Here is a 19,810-nt window from a genome sequence, read left to right on the forward strand (position 1 = left end):
TTTCAAATTCACTGGAGGCAGAAGGTTGAAGTTGTGCACCATCTGAGAAAAGGGGACTGGATTTCTCGTTAGGTGCACGGTCTAGAAGAGCTGACGTTTATGGCCCAATCAAAATGCGCATTATTTTGGAAGCACTGATAATGATTAAAGAAGGCCTTACATTTTTAAACAAGCAAAGACCAATTTTTCTTTTTCTCACACCCAAATGCTGTGTGTGAGTTTCTATGCGTCATTTCGCAGCAGGAGAGAGATTTGGTTAGGCATAGCGTGCTTGCGTTAGCGTTAGCCTGCTTTGCACACATGTATTGGAGGTATGGTGCATGTAAACAGACAGACGCTGTGAAGCGCGATTCATGATTGCGCGTGATCACAATCAATATCGAAAGCATTTCTTGGCTATCTACCTCACTACTTCTACAGTTAAAAACAAAACCGCTCTCGATGTAAAGGTAGGGCTTTTGTAAGGTGCAGCTGTGTCAGTATAAATGGAAAATTTTAACAATGGCGGCAGCAGATTACTGATAGTCGGGCGTCTGACAGGTGGACAGCACAAATTAGAACCATGGTGTGATTATATTTTGGCTGTCCTGAGGCTATAAATGTCAAGACAAAACAGCGAACGTGAATCCTACCAGACAGCCTCAGCGCTATTTTGTTTTACGATGTGGTACCGCTGTTCACGCAATACGCGCAACGTGCGTATTGAACCGACCAATTTATTAATGTTGCGGGCACGCGCATTTTAGACGGGACATTTTTTTAGCGTTAGCAAGGATTGCAGGTTAGTTCTGCTAATGCTGTCTCCTATCTCGCTCTTTCATGTCAATAACCGCGTTGGGAAAGTAGTTTTAACGGCGGCTGCTTACTCGATAGCCATAGGTCAAAGATCACCATGGCAGTCGCATTTAGGTGAAAGTGACATGCTAAATGTGGCGTTCAAACAATGACATCGCTTAAGGCGATGTCATTTGACGTTAAACAACACCATATGGCTGAGAGCTTCAGAGCCATTCACTAAGCTGTGTTTCATGATCATGCCTTGTTTTCGACACGTAAAAGGTCAGAAACTGTCAGCGTTCTTTTTCTGTGCGAGCTCTGCACGTAGATTATGCACTTGCTGCTCAGGCAGTGCACCAAGTGTAAATGTCTACCTGTACGCTACCGCTTTGTTATCCCAGGTATGTGACCAGGGCTAGTTGGCATTTCCTGTCGACGTGAACAATGCGTGACACAAACAAGGGCAATGTACTGAGAAAGACTAGCGCTGACTTCCAATTGAAAATTATTAACAAGAACATGAAGAACCAAAAACAATATAGCGAGCGTGATAACTGCCTATTCAATTGCGCATGACGGTAGAATGAAAGGGAACCAAGAGACACAACGCTACTCCTTGTCAGCGCTAGTCCTCGTCACTTTCTTGCCCTTTTTCGCACGCATTCTTGAAATCAGCTTGGTATCACATTTTAGGATGACCTAATCTCTCATAAGTGTTCGACTTTGTCTTCACTAGTGGAAACCACTGTCCGTGTTCATTCCGTACTACACTCTCTGTAGCCTTCATTAGCTTTGCATTGGATGTTTTTACAGACAACGAGGATACTGACCAAAACGCGGATTACCGTCTTCCACATTATCCCGCCCAACCATCAGGGCCTTCATCAGGCTCTGGGCCGTCTGCAACTACGGCTACATCTGTAGTAACCTCAACCTCGAGTCAGTCTCAAAGCGTAAGAGTTTTGATTTCCAATATTTTCATGGCTCGAAGTACATAAAGTTCCTATAAAACTCGCGCACTAGACATACAGCCATTCATGTAGCAACCTAATGTTTAGTGGCTCTTCACGAGGAAGTGGAAATCACTCGTGATAATGCGACACCATAGAAGACTTGAATAACTTGTTACTTGGCGTATGTTTAAAACAAGCACATTTGCGGGATATCACGGGAGATATTCATTGAAGACCATTTTAAAGCATGGCAACACAAACACGAGGAAGACGGCGGCAGTGGGAACGGTGTATGCGACGGTAGCGGTAGAGAAGACGTTGATTAGAATGAAATTCCGTGGCTCTACACTCGATGCTGGAAGAACAACTTCTAATATATTTGGCAAGATTCTTTGGTCAAACACATTCATGGGAGATAGGCTCCGCGATCTTTTGGCGCTCGTGCTAGTTTTTCAGCCAGTATCTAAATAATGTTTGCGTAAGTGAGCAGAGCAATTTGTCAGCGTCATTTAGACAACAATACTGTCCGAATTCCCTCTAGGGGTGGCCTAGGAGATCCCTGCGAATTCCCAACGATGACGTGTGCAGACCTAGCTAGAGTGCAGGCTTCCGCCGCTTCATCGCCGCCTGTTCTGGGCTGCCCACCACCATGAAATACCATGTCGTCGGACATGAAGTGTCTGCCGAAGAACAATCGAATGATTCCTGGCAGTCACCAGGCTTTCGCGCCAAAGAGTAACACGGTGTGATATTCAGCCGCACCGCTGCCACGAAAACTATGCCAACATGTCAGGTGCTCCGCCACCACCTTCAGTGCCATTGAAGCAAACCAGTGCTTCGCCACCACTGCCTCACCCTCGCGCTTTGATTCTATGTCTCCCGACCGACATCATGCACGTAGTTGGTCGTCCTAAAACTGTCATCAACCTCCATACCCTTCAGCCTTCTGCTAACTTCTAAGATATCCCACCCGCATCTCGTGACTTTGTGCGAATCCTCCCATTCAACAATGTTTTCACACTCAGCAGCAAAAACTCGGCTCGAACCCAAGCCTACCTCCCTATCACATCCCTAACGGTGTGCAGCACTATCTCCACTGTGTACCTTTACTCTGCGCCAGCAGACAACACCCTGCGAGTCATTCTGTACGATGCATTCAGCGAGTTCCCTGATGAAGTCATCCTCGCCCATCTACAAGTTATTGATCCTACCTTTGCTACTGTTAGAGGCCATTGAATAGGCAAAACTACCTACATTCTTGTCGTCCTTACGTGACCCAATGGATCTTCTAACATGGTTTCTACCTTCAACTTCTTCCTTTCTGCAAAAACGTAGAAGCATGTTTCAATTGCCACTTGACGAGCCACCGAACCTACGTGTGCCCCAATCCATGACAGGATAGGTGCGACCGTTGCGACGCGACATATACCATGCTCTCCGAGAACTTAAAACCAACTCGCACACCTTGCTACATAGTGTGTAACGGGAATTACTCAACGCGCAGCTCTAGATGCAAGTATCGCTAGGCACAAAGGCCGACGCGCCAGAAGATCCTGATATCAGCTAATTGCTCCTCACCCCAATAATCCGCAGAAGCTCCGCAGACTCGTAAGAACGCAGTGACACACGCCCTTGCGCCGCCGCCGCAATGGCTTCTTCCTCCCGGCAAGACAACTATGATTTTCCCATCCCTTGCCGCGGCGGCACTTAATGCTGCCGCTCAGCCCACTCACTCAGCGCACTCCTCTTCCACTGCTTCACTAGTGCTCCCCTCGTCGCAAGTCACCAGACTGCAACAAAAAACGCCTCTCTGGAACAGCGACTCACCTTCCAAGGTTCTTCTCTAGAGGCACAGACGGCCGAAATCAAGACTTTGCAAGCCCAGCTCAGCATGCTTAAACAGAAAATCGAGGCAGTCTTCGACTGCTTATCTGCTCGTCCCACTTCCGCATCCTCTACATTGAACATGAACACAGAACCCGCCAATGGGTGCCTCAGCAAGCACGAAAGGCACACCACGCCGCTCAAGTCTCTGCACTACTGTGCATATCCAAGCAGCCATCAAAACGGCCCAAACAGACTTCGAGAAGCAGATAGATAGCTGCTTCAACTCAGCTCACCAGCTACTAACAATGCAGTACGAGACTATCAACTCCCTGCGCAAGGACCTTGCCGCCTTGCCCTCCACAACGCACCTTCAATCACTTCACTATCCTGCACACTTTCATCCTCGGCAACGTCCGAGTAAAGCTATCACTTCACACTCATGTTTTACAAACCGCCTCCGCTATGCAACCCTCGCAATTGCAAGCCGAGAAAACTTCTCCTGTGCGAATCATGGCTGACCGGTCTATTGCAACTGTTTGGTAGTGAAACATCCGTGGTTCTCGCTCCAAGCGAAACCGCCTACACTTCCAACTTCAACAACTTTTCTCTTCGAATACACCTGAAGTCCACGTGGAGCTTCAGGAAAGTAACACAGTTGTTTCCCTGCTGGTCTACGGGCTACGTTGCCCATCAAAGATGGTTAGCGGTCTCATCACTCCTCTAACCATCCCATCAGGCTCATCCTCCCCCGGCATACGCTCACGGTTAACCGCATCAATTTACCATTTCCTGCGGTTCACCATGTTTTAGCTCCATAAGCCGTTGGTCAAGCGTCCGCGATGTATGTAGTAGTAGTAGCAGTAGTAGTAGAAGTAGTCTTGGTCGTAGTAGTAGTAAGTAGCCACCTCTCGATTAATCCTTTGCATGTCCGCTGGATGGCAGTACTTTTACATGATCAACATATGATGAAAAGATGCGAAATGGCAGTACATGGAGTGTCCACTAGATAAACGAACGGACGGACATCCAGACACACAAGCTGATGAACAGATTGACATACGGACGAACGCACTCATGAACGCAGGGATGGACGCAGATATGAACGTACGAACAGACGGACAGTCACACAGATGGTCACTTGGACGGACGCATGGACGGACGGAAGCAAGAACGAACGGACGCACGGAAGTGGGGACGGACTGATGGTTGCTTAGCCTCCCTCTTCTTTATTCACTCCGTAAATATGCTGTGATTTTTTTTGTTGACACTCCACTTCAGAAACGGGATGATTATTTCCTCTTTATACTGGCTGTTTACAAACCTTCCCGTGTTACTTAAAATTCATTTCTTCTCGCCCTACTACATACCGCATCAGTAAAAGCTGCCGAATCCCCTTTGCCTGTGCTCCGTGACTTCAAAAGAGCCGGATAGAGATTACACCGAAGGCGACGGCCCGGGCACGAAGCTTTCGCAACTTCCTCGTAACCTTCACCTCACAATGCTCACAGATCCAACACAACCCGCGTGCGTCGGCAACAGTGTGCCACGACACCACCCGAGATCTCAGCTACTTCCGTTACGTGCACGATGCAAGCTGGTTCAACACACAGCAGTCTCATCACAGCGACCACTATATACTCACCATGCAAGTCCTCATGCCACCGTGGAAGCTACTTCCACACGCTATTCGTGCACCTCGCCGGAACTCGGCTGTTCTCGACATTGAGGACCTTTTGCACGGGCCTTACCAGCTACTGGTGGACGTTGACGGCGCCAAGGCCTCGGCAATCACTACGACAAACCATTCGGCGAATGACTGCCGCAATGCTCACTTGCAGGCCGCTCATGCAAGCCTCAACAACCGGTCTAAAAACAATTTAACGTCCAGTCGCTTACCTCGACTGAGGAATCGAAACGCACACCACCGCCCTTGCTCGCAAGCAACACGAACAGCTGTGCTTAAGACTTCTTAGTCAGCTGGGCTGTAAGCAGTGATGGAATATCCTATGCCATCTTTATACCCTGCGTCCGCGAAGTCTGTCACCGAGCAGAAGCTACAGCACGTAATTATGGCCTACCCGGCGACACGTCATTGTTCAGGCAAGACCTGGCCTTCAAACACCTCTTAACTCCTTCCCTCTGATATACCCTCCACCTCTCCCATGTGCTATTTTGTGCCTCAAAACCCTGAACTAGGCGACAAAATCATGAAAACGAACGTTTAGGCAGCTCTATAGAGCTGCCTAAACCTGCCTAGGCAGCCCTATGGAGCTGCCATGCGGGGCTTGGGTATACTTAAGCTTCGCACCAACTCTAGCCCTGGCATTGACGAAGTCCACAATAAGCTTCTTCGCAATCTCCATGCCACTTCTGTCACCACGCTTACTTCTTTCCTCAGCTACTGCTGGTGCTCTGGCAATACCCCTCAGTCATGCAAGCATGCGCGTGTAGCTTTCATGCCAAAACCGGAAAAAAGCCCGCTATCGAAAGTCTCTGGCCCATCTCTCTTACCTCGTGCGCCGGCAAGCTCATGGAACACGCCCCTCTTGCTAATTTGCAAACACACGTGGACGCCCACAGGCTCCTTTTCTATACTATACTTGGTTTCTGCCCTGTACTCTCAGTGCAAGACGTTCTCTTGCAGCTCGTGCACTTTCACAGATACGAAGACCCTCCTCAGCTTCGATCTTGATAAGGCGTTCGACCAAATCTTTTATTCGGCTATCCTTTCTGAACTTCGACTCCTAAACCCACGAGCTCGACTCTTGAACTATTTTCCATCCTTCCTTACTGATCGCACTGCCTAACTTGTCATGGGAAATCTGTCTTTCACGTACGCTCTCGGCTCTCATGATACACCCTAATGCTGTCCTGACGCCATTTTTTTCAACCTCGCTCTCCGCTCACCACCCATTAGCTTGACTGTATTCCTGGCCCAAAACACATTATGTATGCGGATGACATACTTTTTGGCGTCACGTAAGGTTACGATTGGAACATTGAACAGACCTTCCAACGTGTCACAGATGTTGTGATGAGCCATGTGCACGCGGCTGGTGCTCGGCCACCAAATCTGCTCTTTTCCTCATACGGCGCCTGACCACTGCCACTACAACACAACCTACCTCACTATCGTGGTTTACGCCAAATCGACCGACGTTCTCGCCGTCTCGCATCTCCTTGTGCTAGGGTTAGTCTTGGTGACCAACCATTGCACCACTCACGCCATTGGCACCGTGCAGTCGAGTTTTCCCGTGTGACTGCAGCGCCATAAGGCAATGCCTAGCGGAGAAAAAACGCAATAATAGGTAGGGGTCAGTGAAAATAGAAGGTGATGCCCGCGTCTCCCTGCCAGCGTGCGTGGATGGATTGCAAAAAGGATGCACGGGGACGCGTGCGCGCGTCTATTTCCTGCGTACCCATAACGGCCAACATCAGCGAACTTACTATCGGCTAGTGCCAACTACGCAGTTCCCTCTGGTCAGTGGACGGTGGCTATAGACAAGCTCTCGCTTTCTGTTCAGCAGACTGGACGCTTGCTGGCTCGTGTTCGAGTGCGGCGCGAACGTATTCTCGAAGGCCATCCACTCCACCGAATTGACTTTTTCAACATTACCAGTCTTTCCTGTGGCCTACCTTGCACTCACCTGCTGAAATATGAATGCGATCAGATTGACGCGATCATTCATTAGACATACAAGACTGCCCTCGGTGTTTTCCTGAACGCGTCAACGGAATGCCTTCTCCACCTCGGGGTATAGAACACCATCGACGAGTTGCTTGAAGCCCACCATAAAGATCTACTGAAACGACCTTCTCCTTCATCAACTGGTCGTTGAATCCTATCTTCCATCGGCGACGGCACCTCTTCTCAACAACCAGACCTGCTCTCACTACTGCATTCCTTCGGGCAGTACTCTGCACCTAGCCGCTACTCATGAGCACGCTCGTAGGCCACCATAACGACCACTATCAAGCCCGCGTGGTCATGCTTCGTAACGAATACACCAACCACCCAGCCGTCGTTTCCCTGGGCGCGGTTCCCTACATCTCACCTGGCGACGCCTTTGCCAAGGGCTCCGTCTGGCCTCCTCGCGCCGCACGGGAAGACGACAGTCATAGCCGCACCGTGCCCACAACCTACGCTGTTGAGGGGCAGGTGGGGGCCACTGCTTCGGCTACCATCTCCATAGAAGCCTGTGCACTACTTAGCGACTCAAAGCCCACCATCTCAAAGTTCGCCCAAGGCCTTGTTTCACCTACCACACTACGGCTCCTTCACCCACTCTTGCTGCGGGATGAACCACCTCGCAATGAACTAGTCTGGATCCCCGCCCACTTGGGTCACTCCGGCAATGACTCGGCTCACGATATCGCTCGAGGACTCGTCCACCAAGCTGTGGGCTCCACTGAGTTGGAATCCCTGGTTCCTGAGCTCTTGGTCACCTACCATGACATCGCTCCAGACTATCACCTTGAATGGTACGCTTACCCACCCTCTCACGAAAGGCTTCCCAAGAGGTCATAGATCAGTTGGAGCCGACTGCAGACCTGCACCTTTCTGTGTCCCCTTGTGTATTGCTACATCAACCTGACGTTATCGATTCACGCTGTTGTGCGTGTGGAAGCATTGCCTCGCTCAACTGCATCTTCTGGGCTTGCTCGGAGGACCTGCTGCCTACCAACCGCGTCTCGCCCCCCTTCACCGAGGATCAATGGGGGGCGCTTCTTTTCAGCACAGACCAATACGTCTGGACGTGGGGCCAGGCAAAAGCTAAAGACACCATCGAGAAGCACGGCCTGCAGCATATATAGCCTGCTGAATATCCTTCCCCCCCACACCTTGACGAATAATGTTGTTACTCACACATTCACTGATGATTACGATGCTTTCTAACACGAATCATCATCTTTGTGTTGAGAAAATGCCAAGGGTACTTGATGTTCGGCTATCCGCAAATGTATCAATGTAACAGTTCTTTCTTTGTCTTTTTATATACTTCTATTTAGTTTACGATGTCTCTTTTTTCTCTGTATTCGTTATCTCTTTTTTATGTATTCTTCTTTTCTGTGATAATTTAGCACCTCTGTTTCTGGTTATTTTATAGATCTTTCTTTCTATCTTTCATTTTAACGTATTAGTTCATATTGTTACGTGATTTCGTCTGACTGAAAGAGGGCATAGTGTGGCATACCCAAGTAAGGTGCCTCAGACTGAGAGTGAAGAAGTGGACGTTGTCGGTGAGCTGCGTTGTGGCTGCGGACTGACAACTGTTATTTTCCACGTAACATTTTGGTGGAAGTGCTGGGTAAGGTCGACAGGGCAGCTTCACCTCCAGAAGCTGCGCAGCCTAGTTTTCCGGGGACATGCGGCGGTTGAACGATGGCGAGGGAGAGCGGCGACGTGTGTTTGAACGAGAAGGGCGGCTTTGAGGCGGTGGCGACGACGGGGCACGGTGGCCGTAGTCCTCAGGGGCAGTAAATGTTGTAGACTCAGTGCGGGTCGGATAACGGTGGTTTGGTGGACGGAATGAGTTACTGTAAGCGGAGTACGAGCCAGAAGACATAGATGGCCATTGGCTGCGGCAGTAACGAGCGATGTGCCCTGCGCGACCACAGCGGAAGCAAATTGGCTTATCATCAGCTGTTCGCCATTCAGACGGGTTCCTGGTTCGAATAGAGTATGGACGGTGACGTCTCATGTCCACAGAAGCTATCGAGGGGCCAGTATTATCCAGTATGGATGCAGTGGACAGGATACCAAGGTTAGCGAATTCCTGGCGGACAACAGCCTGGATCAAGGTGACAGCTGGCGTTGAGGCGTCGGGCAACGTCGGTTTGTTGGCATCCGGGTAAGCGGCCTCGAGTTCACGTCAGACGATGCGCGTCACGTCTTCGGTTGTAGACGGATGACAAGGAGTGGCTTCGCAAGACGACGTTGCCGCGCTGTTGGGTAGGCGCTCAAACTGCTGCAAAATGCGTCGACTCTTCGCCTGCTCGAGACGGCGGCACTCTTTGATCACGGCGTCGATGGTCGTTACGTTGGTAAATACAAGCAGGTTGAACGCATCGTCGGCGATTCCTTTTAAATTGTGCGAAATCTTGTCGGCCTCAGTCATATTGGGATCGGTCCTTTGACACAACGCTAAGACGTCTTGAATATAAGTCAAGTAGGGCTCAGTGGACGTCTGTGTACGTACAGCCAATTGCTTTAGGGCATCAAGCTGTTGACCAAACGGGTTGCCAAAAAGGTCGCGGAGCTGTTGTTTAAACATTTCCCAGCTTGTGAATTTGTGCTCGTGGGTCTCAAACCAGATGCGAGGGGTCTTGTCAAGATAGAAAATGACATTCGCAAGCATAACGGTTGGGTCCCAGCCATATTGCTTGCTGATGCGCTCGTACATGCTAAGCCACTTGTCCACATTCCCGTTGTCTTCTCCAGTAAAGGTACCGGGATCACGGGGTTGCGTTAGGGCGACGTACCGGGTTGCTGTCGTTGCTGAGGTAGGTGGCGAAGCCGTATCCTCACCCGGAGCCATGGTAACAGACTTAAGGAGTCGTCCACTGCGTAGATCCATTGTCAGAAGAGCACACAGATAACAAAACAGCATCACAGATAACGAAACTTGTCTAGCTGTTGTCAATTTCGGCTACATGAATCATGTGCTTCCACAAGGCATTTCTGTGGTCCACCTGTGTCCGTTGCTCGATTCACAAATTGAAGTGCTTGCCTTAGACACACTTGTTTCACCGCAGCGCACATCACTCGCAACACATTCGGGCAGCCGTCAAATTGTAGACATGATCGCCACTGATCTTCCACCTCCGCAAGTTGAAGCCCTACAACATCTTTTCGAGGCCTACCAGGATATTTTCAATTTTGGTGACCGACCTCTTGGGCAGACGTCCTTTGTCCAGCATCGCATACACACAGGTGATGCCAACCCCGTTCACCGCCTTCCCTACAGAGTGTCTGCTTTTGAGCGGAGCATAATTCAGAAGGAGGTGAACAACATGCTAGCGAAGGACAATATTGAACCATTCTTCAGTCCCTGGGCATCCCCGGTGGTATTAGTTAAAAAGAAGGACGGATCGTGGCGATTTTGTGTGGACTATCGCCACCTTAACAACATCACCAAGACAGACGCATACCCTCTGCCCCGCATTGATGACGCCCTTGATTGCCTCCATGGTGCCGCCTACTTTTCTTCCATCGATCTTCGTTCTGGTTATTGGCAGATTGCCGTGGACCCCATGGACCGAGAGAAGACGGCTTTTCTAACACCCGCGGCCTCTACCAATTCAAAGTCATGCCTTTCGGCTTATGTAATGCCCCCGCCACCTTTGAACGAATGATGGACTCCCTGCTCCATGGATTCAAGTGATCTACGTGTCTTTGTTATCTAGATGACGTGATTGGGTTTGCTCCCACTTTTGAAGTGCACCTTGAGAGACTGTCGAAAATTCTTGATGTATTCCGTCTCGCCGGCCTTCAGCTGAATTCATCCAAGTGCCGGTTTGGCCGCCGTCGCATTACAATACTTGGACATATTGTTGACGCTTACGGCGTACACCTGTCACACCTGTCCCGTTTATTAGGGAGGCGATCGCCGGGCTAATTCCAAGAGCCGAAGTATCGGCCCCCCGAACCGCACCACGAAAGCGTGGACAATTTAGAAGTGGTCCTTTTTGGTGCGCCAGCGGACGCCAGCTGTGGCCCAAAGAACAAGACAGAGCCGAGAGTTGATAAACAAAATTATATTCTCATTAACGGCAGATCAAAAACAATACACAAAATTGCACACTCCACAATAGTCGCATACAATATGTCACCAATCAAACCAATCGATCAACGTACTACACAATACAATCAGCCACACTCAAAACAACGGACACAGACAACAATACGCACTTCAATGCAGTCGCATGCATTGAACAACCAAGACACTTAAGGACTAAAGAGATAGAAAACCTATTCAGTCCAAAGTCCTTGGAACAAAAGTCGAGATGATACTCTTCCGAGAATCACTCACTCAAAGTCCAGCGTTGTTGTCGTTCCGTAGCTCTCGAAGTTTCTCTTCCAGGTAACCTCGCGTCCTCAACTGGCCACTCTTCAAACTTCAACTTCTTCGCCGGAAATCCGTCGGCTTCACACACGCAGCTGTTGCCCGCGTCTTCGCTCGATAGCGGTAAACCCACGCTCTTGCCTGTAGCTCGAGCCGTCCCTACGGACCAAAAACTTCGCCGACTACACGGCGGACTCTCTACGCACTCTGACGCTCACTTCCGTCTCCTCCTGTTCTGTCACTACGGGCAGAACCTTCGCCGACTTCACGGTGGAATTCCTACGCGCTCTGGCGTTAACTTCCGTCACCTCCTGATTTCTCGTCTCGGCTGCTCGGTTAAATACCTTGCGCGCGACTTTCCAGATGTTTCTCGTCATTTCGTCGGCGCGATACGCAGCGAAGGCTGGGGAGAGGCACGAGACGGTTCGACTGCCCTCTCCGGAGGATGATTCACTCGGTCTGACCCCGCCTCCTTCGTTCTAGAAAAATCGTGGTCTTGCTCGGCCGCCGATGTGGGGTGAGGAGGATCGTCTGCGAAGCCGTGCTTCTGCGGGGAGAGCGCGCGCCCAGGAGCCCTGGATGTTTGCTTTCTTTTTTTTTCTTTTTACCTCGCGGCGTTTCTGCCGCCCGTTGTCGCCAGGATTTGGCGGCGCGCTCTTTTTTAGCGCTCGTTCTGTGACACTGCCCCCCACTTTAAGAATATTATCTCATAATATTCAAAAACCACACAGACGAGCGCGAACAGTCACCACACATTCTCACAGACTGTAACACAATCCGTCGCTCATGACACTTCACATTCACAATATATCACTCAATACAATCGTACATTGTAGTTCAATTCCACAACACATGAAATATAGCCACAGGTACATGCCTACAACACTTCATCACACATTCTAAACAATACAACCGTACAAAGTTCTGTCTATCCAACAATTATACAACACTATACATCACACCATCGCACAGAACACTGACTCACTCGACATACACTTGAGACACAGGATAACAAGAACATTAACACAACATATGTCACTCAGCCCTGCCAAACACATTCTGATTCCACCTCAGCACCTATCTTGAGTACTTCGAACAGCGCTTGCGCCCCTTTTTGCGGTGCTCGCTCGATCTCTTCTTGTGCTTCCACGTTCTTTTTCGGCGAGGCCTTTCCAACGACGATATCTGAGGGGTCGTCTCAGCCATCGTTGTCTCTTCCGACACCGTTAACGCGTCATTACATTCGACGGGTCCTGTCTGTTTATTTTCCCGTTTGATCATGCCTCTACATTTTGCCCGGCTGGCCAACTCCGTCTCCTTTACACTGTCAGTCGGTTGAGGTCGTGCCGACGTAAGTCCGGTTGCTCGGCCCGTGAACTTATTCGACACGATCGTCTTCTCCTTCGCTGTCTCTTGCGCCGCAGCTTCGCCTTGGGCTCTAGTGAGATCCGTCACGGGCTGCTCCTTCACTGTGTCTCGCGGCCGCTGGGTTGGCGAGGGCTCTATCTTCGGGTCTTCTCCCAAACATTCTGGATCACTCGGCCCTCGCGCCCCGTCGATGTTTCCGATGACAAGGTCATACAGGGGGGTCGTCATGCATAAAGCAGTAACCTTCCCTCTGAAGTACGGGGTTTCAACCTCAATTTCTGCTTCGGGAAGCATCCGGACCGTACGGTCAATTAGGCAAACCGGTTTCGTTCTGCCTGTCAACTCTCTTTCCCGTACCAAATTTCTCCTCACGATAACCGTGGAGCTACCGGTGTCTCTTAGAACCGTAATCTTCTTGCCTGAAATCTTTCCAGGAAGCGTTGGCATTCCCTTCGTAACACCGGTTGGCTGTTTTGACATTACAGCCCCCACAATAGGAATTTTCTCCCCATTCTTCAACTCTACGAATCCATCAGTGACGGCATTATTATCAGATTTCGGTGCTGCTTGCACACAGGATACCTGGTGAGTTTGACTCACTCCGTTCCGACATGCATCTGCTTTGTGCCCAGTCTGACCACACTTGAAACATTTTACAACCGTAGGGCTCGTAAAGATCGTTCGACAGTTTTTCGCGCGATGACCCACTCGGTTGCACAGAAAACATCGCGGAATGCTCTCTGGTGCACGCTTCTTTTCTTCGGGAGCCAATTTCTTCGAATCATCGGGACAATCCTTCTTGACCTTGGCCAAATTAGTTCCACCTTGCGCTTCCAAGAATTGATCAGCTAATTCAAGCATGTCTTCAAGTGACTTAGCTCTCCTTTCTTTCAAGTACAGCAACAGGCTTGGGTGGCAACTAGTAAGAAATTGTTCTCTAATTAGGAGCTCTCTAAGCTCCTCGTACTCCTGTGCGGTTCCTGAAAGTTCAATCCATCGGTCGAAATAATGGCAAAGTCGGGCGGCATACTGCGTAGCCGTCTCACCATCAGCTGGCTTTCCTGTCCGAAATCTGTCCCGGAATCCTTCCACAGTGAATCTAAATCGCTTCAACAAAGCCGCTTTCACCTTTGCGTAGTTGGCTGCATCGGTCGGCGTCAGCCTACCGTACACACTGAGCGCTTCACCACTCAAGCAAGTGCTCAAAGCAGTTGCCCATTGATGTTCCGGCCAATTCTGGCTCTTCGCGATCGTCTCAAATCGGTGAAGGTACGCGTCAAGGTCGTCCTTCCTTTCATCAAACGCTACGAGCAGCTTGCTTGGGTTCAAGCGGAAGCCGTGATCTTCCCGTTCGCTGCTTTCAACTCTAGCTTGGACGGGAGTTTCGCTTCGCTGTTGCAAACGGAGCCGCTCGAGTTCCATCTCGTGCTGACGCTGCCGTTCCCTTTCCTCTCTTTCTTCTTTCAGCTGTCGCTCCTTTGCCTCTCTTTCTTCTCTCGCCCTCTCAGCGGCCAGTTTTTCTCTCTCCAGCTCCAACTTCACCTGCTGCTCTCTTTCTTCTTTCAGCTGTCGCTCCCTTGCCTCTCTTTCTTCTTTCGCTCTTTCAGCTGCCAACCTCTCTCGCTCCACCGCCTCTTTCTCCTTCTGGCTTACCCACTTCCGTAGTTCGGCGCCAGAAAGACCCATCTTCTCACCAAGAGCGACTAACTTTTCGAGATCCATTGTGTCTCGCAACTCGCAAATAAAACCTTTACGCGTGCAAAAAGTATCTGCCTAAATCAGTCTATCGGAACACTCTCCTGCACTCGTTAACGAGAACACTAAACAACACACAAAATCGTTCCGATAGCACTATCAACAACTCGAGGCTCTTTCTCACTACTTTGGACACACTGTGCACCAAAAGGTCCTGTATCGCGGACGCCAGATTAATTGTCACACCTGTCCCGTTTATTAGGGAGGCGATCGCCGGGCTAATTCCAAGAGCCGAAGTATCGGCCCCCCGAACCGCACCACGAAAGCGTGGACAATTTAGAAGTGGTCCTTTTTGGTGCGCCAGCGGACGCCAGCTGTGGCCCAAAGAACAAGACAGAGCCGAGAGTTGATAAACAAAATTATATTCTCATTAACGGCAGATCAAGAACAATACACAAAATTGCACACTCCACAATAGTCGCATAAAATATGTCACCAATCAAACCAATCGATCAACGTACTACACAATACAATCAGCCACACTCAAAACAACGGACACAGACAACAATACGCACTTCAATGCAGTCGCATGCATTGAACAACCAAGACACTTAAGGACTAAAGAGATAGAAAACCTATTCAGTCCAAAGTCCTTGGAACAAAAGTCGAGATGATACTCTTCCGAGAATCACTCACTCAAAGTCCAGCGTTGTTGTCGTTCCGTAGCTCTCGAAGTTTCTCTTCCAGGAAACCTCGCGTCCTCAACTGGCCACTCTTCAAACTTCAACTTCTTCGCCGGAAATCCGTCGGCTTCACACACGCAGCTGTTGCCCGCGTCTTCGCTCGATAGCGGTAAACCCACGCTCTTGCCTGTAGCTCGAGCCGTCCCTACGGACCAAAAACTTCGCCGACTACACGGCGGACTCTCTACGCACTCTGGCGCTCACTTCCGTCTCCTCCTGTTCTGTCACTACGGGCAGAACCTTCGCCGACTTCACGGTGGAATTCCTACGCGCTCTGGCGTTAACTTCCGTCACCTCCTGATTTCTCGTCTCGGCTGCTCGGTTAAATACCTTGCGCGCGACTTTCCAGATGTTTCTCGTCATTTCGTCGGCGCGATACGCAGCGAAGGCTGGGGAGAGGCACGAGACGGTTCGACTGCCCTCTCCGGAGGATGATTCACTCGGTCTGACCCCGCCTCCTTCGTTCTAGAAAAATCGTGGTCTTGCTGGGCCGCCGATGTGGGGTGAGGAGGATCGTCTGCGAAGCCGTGCTTCTGCGGGGAGAGCGCGCGCCCGGGAGCCCTGGATGTTTGCTTTCTTTTTTTTTCTTTTTACCTCGCGGCGTTTCTGCCGCCCGTTGTCGCCAGGATTTGGCGGCGCGCTCTTTTTTAGCGCTCGTTCTGTGACAACACCCTGACCCAGAAAAAGTTCGAGCTGTGAAGGACTTTCCTGTGCCGAAAACTGCCAAAGATGTCCGCAGCTTTGTGGGGCTCTGCTCCTATTTTCGGCGGTTCATCAAGAACTTCGCGGAAATCGCTCGGCCCCTAACAGATTTACTCAAACCAGATGAGACGTTTACCTAGGGTCCCTCGCAAGCAGCAGCATTTTCTGACCTGACCACTTTGCTCACTTCTTCTCCTGTGCTGGCTCACTTCGACCTTACGGCACCGACCGAAGTGCGCACCGATGCCAGCGGTTACGGAATAGACGCTGTGTTGGCTCAGCGACAACGCGAGCAGCATCGCGTGATAGCTTATGCCAGCAGGCTGCTGTCCACCTCGGAGTGTAATTATTCCATCACAGAGCGCGAATGCCTAGCGCTGGTGTGGGCAGTCGCGAAATTTCGCCCTTACTTATACGGCCGACCGTTTATAGTTCTTACCGACCACGACGCTCTCTGCTGGCTCGCCTCCCTCAAAGATCCCACAGGTCGTCTCGCCCGCTGGGCACTCCGCCTCCAGGAGTATTCTTACACCGTAGTGTACAAATCAGGAAAACTGCACAAAGATGTGGATTGTCTGTCACACTACCCTGTGGCCGACTGCGATCCTACGAGCACTGATTCTGTGGGCTGCGTCCTTTCCATCTCCCAGCTGCTTCATCTCGGGGACGAGCAGCGTCGCGATCCGGATATCAGCCGCCTAATACAACAGCTCGAATCTTCACCGCAAGACGCTTCTGTTCGCATGTTTACCTTAAAGGACCACACCTTATATCGGCGTAATTTATCGCCCATTGGTCACGACCTACTTCTGGTCATGCCAAAGCACCTGCGTTCCACAGTCCTACGCGAGCTCCATGATGCGCCAACCGCGGGTCACCTTGGTGTCTCTCGCACATATGACCGTGTGCGCCGCCGCTTCTACTGGCCTGGCCTTTCACGCTCAGTACGTCGCTATGTCAACGCTTGTGAATTTAGCCAGCGTCGCAAAAAGCCGTCGGGACTACCTTCCGGATATCTTCAGCCCATCGACATCCCATCGGAGCCATTCTTCCGTGTTGGTTTGGACCTTCTCGGTCCCTTCCCAACATCTGCCTCCGGAAACAAGTGGGTCACGGTGGCTACGGATTACGCGACCCGTTATGCAGTTACGCGAGCCATGCCAACAAGCTGCGTTACAGACGTCGCTGATTTTCTACTACGCGATCTCATTTTAGTGCATGGAGCCCCTCGTCAACTGCTGACAGACCGAGGCCGTACGTTCCTTTCGAAAGTGGTTGACGATATCCTGTGTTCTTTCTCTACCCAACATAAACTCACGACATCGTACCACCCCCAGACAAACGGGCTTACACAACGTTTAAACCGCACCCTGACAGACATGCTATCGAAATACGTCTCGGCCGACCATCGTGATTGGGACCTTGCACTACCCTACGTTACGTTCGCATACAATTCCTCCCGACATGACAATGCCGGGTACTCGCCATTTTACCTTCTGTTTGGACGCGAACCGACATTGCCATTGGATACCTTCCTGCCAGCCGCTGCGCAGTCTACTTCTGAATATGCACGCGACGCTAATACCCGAGCTGACCACGCTCGTCAGCTTGCCCGCAGCAGATTAATGGCGTCCCAAGACTCGCAGAAGCATCGTTACGACGAGCGGCATCGCGACGAACACTTTCCGACAGGTTCCCTCGTTCTTCTTTGGTCCCCTACGCGACATGCAGGCCTTTCAGAAAAACTTCTCTCTCGTTTCACGGGCCCATACCGCGTGCTTAGACGAGTGACCGACACTACATATGAAATTGTCCCTGATAATCCATAAACCTCTTCCGCTCTGCTGTCAAGGGACATCGTCCACGTATCAAGGCTCAAGCGTTACCACACTGCTCCTGCTGTGGCCCCGTAAACTTGCCGGGTCGGCGCTTTGGCCGCCGGGGGTCGTGTTACGTGATTTAGTCTGACTGAAAGAGGGCATAGTGGGGCATACCCAAGTAAGGTGCCTCAGACTAAGAGTGAAGAAGTGGACGTTGTCGGTGAGCTGCGTTGTGGCTGCGGACTGACAACTGTTATTTTCCACGTTACAATATTTTGTTCTGAAACTCGCAGTTGTGGTACACGGTAGTGGAACTTTACCAGTTCCTGCGCCAACCACTAGTACGTGCTTATGCGCCACCGGCGATGGTAATGGCTACACCGCAAAATGCAGGAACGGGCGCTTAAGTTTCACACTTGAAGAAAAAACACGCATCACGTTGTGTAGGAAAGTTGATCCAAGTGAAGACTTTTATCATTTCACTTTATCTACCAATCCATCTCACGCCAACGGTGATATAGCTCGTGTTGCTGATGTTGCACCGTGTCTGTCATCTACGTTGGGGTATTCCGACTGCGATACACGGTATATTAGGTGGTCCCCTGTAACTGTGGACACATATTGAGGTCCTGATCACCAAGTAGGGGGCTATTTATTGATAATTTACACTATTTCAGCCTAGTTGACCTCTGTACGAAAGCGGAAATGGCACATTAGTGGGTGCAGTGCTATATCATACTTCTTCAAAAGCGCTATACTCTCACCTCTCTAATCACTTTGCCAGTTCTATAGCCGTGTTGCGCTCGTGTAGCTAACAATGCTAGTACGGTGTTTAAAAGCGCAACGCTTTTCCTGCAGTTACTTGCGAGCAAGGATAACATGAGCTAAAAAGTCACGAAACTTTCTGCTTTAAAAGGAATACATATGTACGAACATGTCGAAAAAGGCTACATTCACGGCACAGACATCGGTCGGAATTTCGAACGCGATAGCGCTACACAGCGCTTTTCACAAAAATTCCGCAATCGGCGTCGTTGATTGTGAGCAAAAAATCATCTTAAGCGCGAGGAAAAATTGAGGATGGCTCAAATAAAATAAATTACAAAAAAACCTGGGTCGGAGTGGGACCTAACCAGGGTCGTTTGGCTCCGAGTGGGGATCGAACGGGGGTCGTTTGCATGGTAGGCAGATGTTCTACCACACGGCCACGCATACATTTGGGAATGCAGTGAAAAGATATTTCTCTGCTTGGAAATGCACTGCAATTAGCTTGCGTACTTTACAAACGCACGCGTACTGTATACATGCTTCACAATGCAACATGAGTTATTGCAGTAAGAGTGCGTGGTGCAAGCGCCCGTCGCCAGCGGGCGTCATAACAAGTTATCACCATATTGGCTTCGTGGTTTAAAGCCGCTAGCTCACCCACTGCAAAAGGCACGCATGCCACTGCACCTATTCTCTTGAGGCCACGTTGTGGGTGCATGGCAAGTTCGAAATGGTTTCATGCACGAAGTGTTGAAAGTGCGCACAAGAAACAGGGTATTGCTATGGCGTTCAACTCCTAAAGGCGAAGCGCTAGGGTCCCCTAATTTTTGTTTCGCATACCTAGTAGTAGAAGTGGTGGAGGAAGAAATAAAATGAATTTATTTGTAGCAGCATTTACGCAACGCAGTTGGAGAAGTAAAAGAGCGTACCTGAAAGGAGATGTCACCTTCTCTACAAATGAGTATCTACAACATCGAGCGCGAAACCTGTATACTTCTCTCTTCCTTAAAAGTGTACTAAACATTCAATGCGGAGCCCTACAGGCAATACCTTCCACACTAAAACTAGACCCTCCTACTACTTCAACTCAG

The 19,810-nt window shown here is 50.2% G+C and overlaps 1 protein-coding gene across 1 annotated transcript in view; it reads left to right on the plus strand.

The window, feature by feature from the left end:
• Positions 1-1,602: 1,602 nt before the first annotated feature.
• LOC142767096 (uncharacterized) overlaps positions 1,603-19,810 on the plus strand; it is a 40,090-nt gene continuing 21,882 nt past the window's right edge. The window contains exon 1 of the mRNA XM_075868320.1: positions 1,603-1,730. The gene's annotated coding sequence lies outside the window, so the exon portion shown is untranslated. The remainder of the gene's footprint in view (positions 1,731-19,810) is intronic.

The sequence above is a fragment of the Rhipicephalus microplus genome, chromosome 7, assembly GCF_043290135.1.
Source record: "Rhipicephalus microplus isolate Deutch F79 chromosome 7, USDA_Rmic, whole genome shotgun sequence".
Lineage (NCBI taxonomy): Eukaryota > Metazoa > Arthropoda > Arachnida > Ixodida > Ixodidae > Rhipicephalus > Rhipicephalus microplus.